We start from the raw sequence: 8,675 nt of genomic DNA, 5'->3' as shown, positions 1-8,675 counted from the left end.
GGGGAATGGCTTTGGCCACCATATTAGAAGTTTTTGTTTCCTTCAGTATGGGACCTGCAGGTGCCTATTTTGAACCATTTGGATGATAAGATCATGTGGAGGAACTCCAATGGTGTTCTCAAAAAAATTTCGGTCAACGAAGTGTGATGTACAATTCGACCGAGTGCTATGGAGGTGCCTTGGTATCGTTTTGTTTGGTTTACACAATGCATTCCTAGACATGCTTTCATTATGTGGTTATTGATGGGGGAGAACTTAAAGACTCAAGACAAGTTACGAACATGGGAAATTAACGCAAATGCTAATTTGACATGTGTTTTTGTAGCTCGCAACCGGATTCTCATGACCATCTCTTTTTTGAATGTTTGTTTGCTACTCGAGTTTGGAATAAAGCTTCACAAATGTGTATGTTATCGTTCTTGAGCAATGCGCGGAAGAGTATTAGAGATGAGATGCAGAATGTATAAAGTCGTAATTTGTCATATGTAGTTATTTCAAAGCTTATGGTGGCTGCTACGGTCTATAGTATCTGGCAAGAAAGAAATGCACGGATATTTTCCAATTCCAAAAGGACAGTGGATCAAGTATTTGATATTATCTTTACGACAGTCCGGTTAAAGCTCATGTCGATCAAGTTTAGAGAGTCCGGTCAAGTAAGGATTTTGAAGAATAATTGGAAGATCCCATAACTAGTTTATATTTTTTGTTGTATGTAGGCTTCGGCCAAGCTATGCTGGTTGTTTTTGTTGGTTTGTTTTGGAGCCTCAAGACTCACTTGAGGTGTATGAGCTCAATTGTATAATTCTTTTATTATTTTTTATAATATTCCGGGGTAACCCTTTACCCATATATATATATATATATATATATATATATATATATATATATATATATATATATATATATATATATATATATATATATATATATATATATATTACAAGATATCATTAAAGAATTTCTTACATTGATTAGTACCTCGCGGGTGCTTGATTTTACCTTAATTACGCTATCGTGTTGATAACGTATTAAGATCTAGTAGTTTATAACTACCTTTATTGGCCTAATTCTTGACTAAAGATTACTAATAATAAAGAAGAAAGTATGGAGTAAGAAATATATATTGAACAATAGGTATTATGTATGCTTACATCTCATTGATATTGATACTATAAATTATAATTATCAATTATACTAAACACCATGAGCAGTTACTGTTCACAGGGTCATTTTTTTCTTTTTGCCTCACAGGGGCATTTTTGTCTTTTCACTTTCATTATCTACAAATTACCGTCTCTACAACAAACCCTACCTTCCAGTCTTCAACCACCATCTACCTCCTGCCATCATCACCACCACTCCACCAACAACCACAACCTGCCACCGCTACCATCAGCTGCCTGCAACCACACCATCAGTAACAATTTTTTTAATTCCGGTTTTCTTTTCTCACACCACCACCACCATTATACATCCTGCCACATTCTACCACCACCGCCAACCAGCCTTCGGCCACCACCACATTAGAGTCAAATGGAAGACAGATCTATAAACCAGTAAACTACTAACACAAATTCAAACCCATTATTACTAACCAAAATTAAACTCATACAGTCAAACCAAAACGAATGATTTGAATAATACGAATTTGAATCGCATGCATCGGAGAAGGGCGAAGTGAGCGGTGACAGAAATCCGGAATTCCCAATCGGAGACGGTGGTCTTTCGAGTAAAATCCATTCAAAAAAGTCATCGGAATAGCGTTAGAGTTGTTTATCTTCTGTTATGATCCCACATCGGATGGGGTGCACTGATATCGGCTAAAAAGTCACGTTTTCACCCCGGTATTAAGGCCCAAAATTAAGAAAGATTTGAACTTTGTCGGTAAAATACCCACTTCGTTGGTTAGAATTGAAGAACAAGTAATTACGAAGGCGGTGCAAAAATAATCAAGAGAATCGGAGCTAAAACGAAGATTATAGAGCGAAAACGGTGAAAGACAAGAAATCAAGTTACGATCCAGGAAATCAAGGCTGACCAGCAAGCCATACGGCCTGCCATACGGCCTGCCAGTATGGAAATGGCCTGCCATATACGTGCCACCACACGAGCCACCATACGGCCTGCCTTGCATACGGCCTGCCAAAAACGGGCTGCCATACGCCCTGCCAGGCGTATGCTGGCAAATTCCAAGTCTATTTAAAGGGTCTTTGTCATTCATTCTAACACACACTTCAATTCACTTCTTTCTCTCTCTTGTACAATATTAGTCATACTCTCAAGGCCTTCGACTCCGTGCGGGAAACCTAGTACCCGGAGAAGAACGCTGAAGATTGTATTAGGAGTAGTCTGGAGTCTTGAAGTTTTCACTTTTGTATTCAGAACTCGTTTGATCTACTGGTACTTCTATCCTTTATCTTATATAATGTTTTATGATATTATTGCCATGATTAGCGAGTAGTTATCTTTAGTGTATGCTATGATGTAAGCAGTTATAATGCCGAAATAATATTATGGTCTATGTATGTTGTCGAAATGCTTTCCGATTATGCTTTAAACTCAATCACTTTTCCAACTAATAGAACGTAGTTATAGGATCTGTTATTGGGAAGTCTCGAACCCCGATTCAGAGTACACTATCTGTGTCACCCCTTGGTAAGAGAAGTCTCTCGGATACAACGTAAGATCGACCGAGGCACACCGGTTGTAGTAAGTCTATCGAGCTTTGGATTCCGACTGAGGACTCTTTCGTAGTGAAACATCTGACTAGGCACCTAGTACATTGTCGGTCCCAAACCATGTTGGTGTAGTCACCAAGCATATAAACTTCGTACGTGCACGCTGAAGCACAGCGGTTGTTGTAAGCTGTACCTCTGCTAAGTAAGGCCATGGAACACGGTTATTGTTGACCAGTACACTGCACCATAATGTGGTCTCAAGCATTGCACCCCGCTTGAGGGATTCTTAGTTAATTAAGGAACTGTTTGTTTAGACACATAAAGGATTGGACCGTTAGGATAACCGAACATGTTCATGGAAGTCATCTTGACTTGGCCATGGTGTTCTTTATGGTTGAACTCTTTTTAAGGGCCTAACTATCTTTTACCAATCATTAACGAAAGCATTGAAACACATCACATCTCTCGGATATGGTACACCATGTATTCTATTATGCTTAAGAAAGTTTAGACCATTTTGGAATGTTAATACGTCACCCAACCGAGTCGCTCAATTGGATGAGCCGTCTGAACGTGTATGCATGTAGTCAAACTGCACGGGCGTCGGGGGTAAGGGACATTGCTGTCTATTCAAAATCTTCAAGCCTAACGCAGTACCCAGTGACATGTCTTATGACAGGGGCGTTTAGGACCAGTGTAATGAATACAAGGCCTCTGCCTTTTCATGAGCCAGCATTCCATAATCTCGGCAGAATAACTGATGAAGTCATAGTATGCACTTACTTTAACCTTATCTGAATTAAAAATTTTATCGCATTTACTTTATCTATCTTATAAATTAGAAAATCCCAAAATAAATATTCACTACTCCCTAACTATCTTAGGTTACAATATAGATTCGATGTTACTGATATCTCAAAAATACGACTCTAGGTCATACTTCCCTTACTTATAAGGAGTAGTAAGATTTAGGCCCCGCTAAATATAAATTTAAAACAGTACCCTCTCCCACGAGTGGCTGATCCTGGCGAGCCGCGGACTAACGACACCGCGCAAATAAAAACCGTTCGTTTCGGACATATCAAGAGAGATACACTAGTTTTTGGCGCCGCTGCCGGGGATCTGGTATCAGGCAATACTGTTTTCAATCAAACTTATTCACAAGCATTTAGTGGTGTCTAAGAAAGACAATTATACACGGACTTGGTTATTGGATTTTCCAAACAGTCGCCAATTATATTGGGACCAAAAGGATCCTGCCTCTCCGTAGTCGGCCTGGCTACTTGGTTTGTTGAATAGTTTGTGCGGAACTTTGTTACGGAAATACCAGGGAATCAGTAGCCAGAACCAAAAACATATTCCACCATAGGATAGTTAGTTAATTAGATTAGATTACTTTAGATTACTCTAGTTTACCTTAGATTAGACCACCTTAGATTACCTTAGATTGCCTTAGATTAAATTAGATTACCTTAGAATTAGATTAGTTTAGTTTAGCTTATTATAATTTAGCTTATTTGCGAAAATTAAAAACAAAAAGGCATACCCAGTGTATGACCCAAACCCGATCTATACCAGGGCCGTTGTTATTCGTACCTGATCCAGACGCAATAATCTCTAAAGCACGTAAGGAAGCACGAATCAGAAACCAAATGGCATTACGCGTTACTTTATCAGAAAACACGAAACCCTCGATTGAAGGTCGAGGAGGACCAATAAGATTTCCATAGATTCAAGGACACTCGTTCGAGTTAAAACATCACATCATCCAGCTCATTCAGAATAGCTATCAATTTCATGAATTACCGAATGACGATCCTAATTCTCACCTTGATAAATTCATATCTCTTTCGAACTCCTACAAACAGCCAGGGATAGGACAAGATATAGTCCGGCTATACTTGTTCCCCTATTCTCTTACTCATCATGCTCAAACTTGGTTTGAAGGACTGGAAAAAGATTCCATCACGTCATGGACGGAGATGGCGACTAAATTCCTAACCAAATATTTCCCTCCTTCTAAACAAACCAAACTGAAGAATGACATCATTAACTTCAAACAAAGTTATGATGAATCTCTTTACACTGCATGGGAGCGTTTCAAAACCCTGCTGAAGAAATGCCCTAATCACCAGTTAGAACGGTCAGCCCAAATCTGTACCTTCTACAATGGTCTTACGGTAAATCATAGGACGACGATCGATGCAGCAGCTCAAGGGAATCTGATGAACCAAACCGCAGATGAAGCATGAGAATTGCTCGAGAACATGACGATGCATCATCATGACTGGAACAGTGGTGAAACAACTTCATCATCTGCCCCACTCTCTGCACTTAACAATCAAACGGAGGCCATCAAATCCCTCACAGATAAGATGGAATCTCTTGCCAAGCAACTCTGAGAATTAAAGACGCAACCGCAGCAGGTTAAACAAGCTCAGGCTTGTGTTAATTGTACCAACCCGCAACCCATTGAAGACTATCAAGTTGAGTACGAAAACCCTGACGGTTCAGTGTGTTACGTTCAATACCTAGCTCGTCCACCAAATCCCGAATTCAATCAACCACCAAGGGTTAATCAATTTCAGCGAAGCAATCAACCTTTCCACTTTCGCTATCCATCTTATCCAGCCCAACAATCTCAATTGACCTACGATCAACCACTTCCACTCACTGGTCCCCCAGTTGAGGAGAATTCCCCTACCACCCAGATTACAAAAGCAGCTAACCCCACTCTCGGAGCTGATGATCAGTTAACTCAGTTCATCCAAGGACAACAACAGTTAAATCAGAGAACTGCAACCAGACAAGATCAGACGGAGATACTAATGAGAAATCAATTGGCTCTACTCAAAAGTTTGGAAACGCAGCTCGGACAGTTATCACAACGCCTTGAAACCCGACCGCAGGGAAGATTGCCAAGTAATACTATCTAGAATCCCCACATAGAAGAAGTAAAGCAAATGGATTCCGTAATCCCAGAGGAAGAACCACGGAGAAGGTCAACTAGGCTCAAGAACAAATCAACATATACTCAGAAGCTGACCCTTGAAACTCCAGTTCGCGTACCTTATCCTGGAAGGCTACAAGAAGAACCATCCAAGCTTGATTCCTTCAAACTAGATGAAAGATTCTTGGACACTATGTAAAAAGTTCCCAACCAGAAGAGATACATCCGAAGGCTTCTATCTACAAAGGAGAGGATACCAGACTCTAACAAAATTCCACTGAGTGAAGAATGCTCTGCATTACTCAGAAACTCTCTACCACCTAAGCTAGGAGATACGGGTGGATTCGTTTTCCCTTGTTCAATCTACCAATCTGGAACCATTCATGCGCTAGCAGATTTAGGAGCAAGTATCAACCTAATCCCCTACTCTCTCTACAAGAGATTAGAGTTAGGAGATTTGTCACCAACCAAAATGACAATCCAACTTGCCGATCATACAATTCGATATCCTAAGGGCATAGTTGAGAGCGTCTTGGTGAAAGTCAACAAATTCTTGTACCCTACGGATTTCGTAGTAATGGATATTAAGGAAGACCTACACATCCCAGTAGTGTTAGGAAGACCTTTCATGAATACGGCTAGGACTGTCATTAATGTGTACAATCAAACCATGATCTTACGATCACATGGGGAGAGCGTTACCTTCAAAATTGACCAACCAACCGATCTTTCTGGACAGGCAGAGATGTTTGCTATTTCCACCAGACGGATCACTTCCGATGATGAGTCATTACCACCAGCCGACGATATCGAGATGGGTGTCGAATCACAGTATATAGACAACCCAGAAATGGAAGAAGAGGATCCCAGTGAAGAAATAGAGGAAAAGGAGGAATCTGAAGAGGAAGAGGAAATGGAAGACGTAAAAGAAACTGCGACAACACCCGTTCCAAGCACTGAGCGTCATGAAGAAATAATGAGGCTTGAAATGGCAGATCACAGTTTAATCATTCGCTTCAAAAAGAAGAACCACAAGGCTGAGGTTAAGGATATAGAAATTGATCCTGTAAGTATCAAAGTGGAGAATCAGAATACTGAAGGAACCCGTTCATCAGACGCATCCTCAGAGGAACCGGATACCGATGATGACGAGGAAGAGCATCACGAAGACATTCTGACTAACTCACACTCTCCAACCGAAGTAGATCAAGGGGAGCCGGACTCTTCTTCAGATCAAATTCCGGTTATATCCACACATGCAGACATGATTACCTTCATCAATGATACCGATGAATTTGAAGACATTCTCGAAGCCATCCGATAGTCAACCATTGATTTTTCACTACGCTTAACAGAACGAATCATGGCTATCAGAGAAGAGCACCACCTCTATCTCCAAAGAAAAGACAATGATGTTGAAATCCTAGAAGAACGCATTCAAGACTTTATCAACTCTCTTCACGATCATATCTATCACGAAGAAAGGAAACGAGAGCATAATTCAGTGGTTCGCACTATTCTCGAGACAATATTCTGTCGAGATCGGAAGATCATTTACTCTAAGGTTTATAATGCCTTAGCCGGATCTGCACTTCCGTTCTCATGAAACGAACAAGCACTACTGACTCTCATCCGAAAGCATATGGATCTTTCCACCGGCCGCCCGACTTATCACTCTGATTTGCAAATGATCGAGGATATTCACAGTCTTTTAGCTCTTCTGGATAGAGATAACTTCGAAAGCACACCAGACAGACTAGTGATTTACGTAACAATTGATCACCACGCTGATCTGATTATCAAAGAGTTACAAGACACTGTTATGAAGGAAGCAAGACGAAACAATCCGTTCTCTCATCTTGAACCAGATTGAGTCAACATTGCCACCTATGTTACGAAGCAGCTATCACGTATCTTCCACGAATCCACAGATCCTAGTTTCATATTTAAAGCTGGATGTCGGGAGATATACTCAAAGACGGTGAAATTAATACTTGGATCAGGATTGCTGTTCACTTCTTTCCAGCTTCGTCTCTTAACTAATCTGTGCAAAGCTACAGACTCTTACTGTGGAGATCACCGTTCCGAAGACTTCGAAATTCTAAAGATACAGTTTCTTACATTGTTTGAAGACCTCCGAAATGAGCATCCCATCAGAGAAATCATCAACACCAGCACTGCGACCATGATTGACATTCATGGGTCAACCAGCAGAGCTGTGGATCATATTCTCATCGGACTACAAGACTTAACAAGAGCAGAAACTGCGCACTACTTATCGTTCAGAAGATCTTCAAGAGAAGTACCGGACTTGTTACCACTATTGGTCTGACGCTTTCTCAGGACTTATCCACCAAGACTCACATTCCCTCAAGAAGACCAAGATCACAACCATCAACGAGGAATGTTTGCTTTTTGAAGAATCACTACGGTCGAGCCAACGACCTTAAACAAAAGCGCTTCTCGGGAGGCAACCCGTGCAATAAAGTAGAGTAGAAGAATAAAGGATGACAAATGAGCCAATAAAGAAGCAAGGAAGCCAGCCGTATCTTCTAGGGGTATTTCTTTCTTTTCGCTACTAGCTCAAGATTCAAACCATACCGCATCCTAGCTTATCACTAAGTGTGGGATAACACCCAATTAAAACACTAGACAAACACTCTCAAATCTTTAACTAAAACTCCTAAGTATGGGATACACTAGGAACATTGAGGACAATGTTCGTCTAAGTGTGGGATGTTGGTATCTTTTTATGCTGTATCATGATAAGCCATTACGAAGATTCCAAGTCCTTAAGCCAAATTTCAAAATTTTTACAAAAGAAACCCTTTTCGAAAAAGTATTTTTGAAAACCTAAAACGTTTGTCAATAAAAGTAAGGCTTAAGTAAGGTGAAATTCTTGTTATACTGAAATCTCTAATAGAGCATTGCATGACTAAGGCATTATCGACCTAAATTGATTATGGTGAGGCACCCCAAATAAGACCAGCATTCATCTTTAATGCTTCACTATTTTCCGTTGAGAGTGCCGATGTCTGTGCTCAGAA

The 8,675-nt window shown here is 40.4% G+C and overlaps 1 non-coding gene across 1 annotated transcript; it reads right to left on the bottom strand.

Annotated features, from left to right (window-relative positions):
• Positions 1 to 4,708: 4,708 nt before the first annotated feature.
• LOC139869738 (small nucleolar RNA R71) lies at positions 4,709 to 4,815 on the bottom strand. The gene has a single exon (XR_011766319.1). It is a non-coding gene; the product is annotated as a small nucleolar RNA R71 (small nucleolar RNA).
• Positions 4,816 to 8,675: the final 3,860 nt, after the last annotated feature.

The sequence above is a fragment of the Rutidosis leptorrhynchoides genome, chromosome 9, assembly GCF_046630445.1.
Source record: "Rutidosis leptorrhynchoides isolate AG116_Rl617_1_P2 chromosome 9, CSIRO_AGI_Rlap_v1, whole genome shotgun sequence".
In the NCBI taxonomy this organism is placed as follows: Eukaryota; Viridiplantae; Streptophyta; class Magnoliopsida; order Asterales; family Asteraceae; genus Rutidosis; species Rutidosis leptorrhynchoides.
This window is presented reverse-complemented; position numbering and strand designations above follow the sequence as displayed.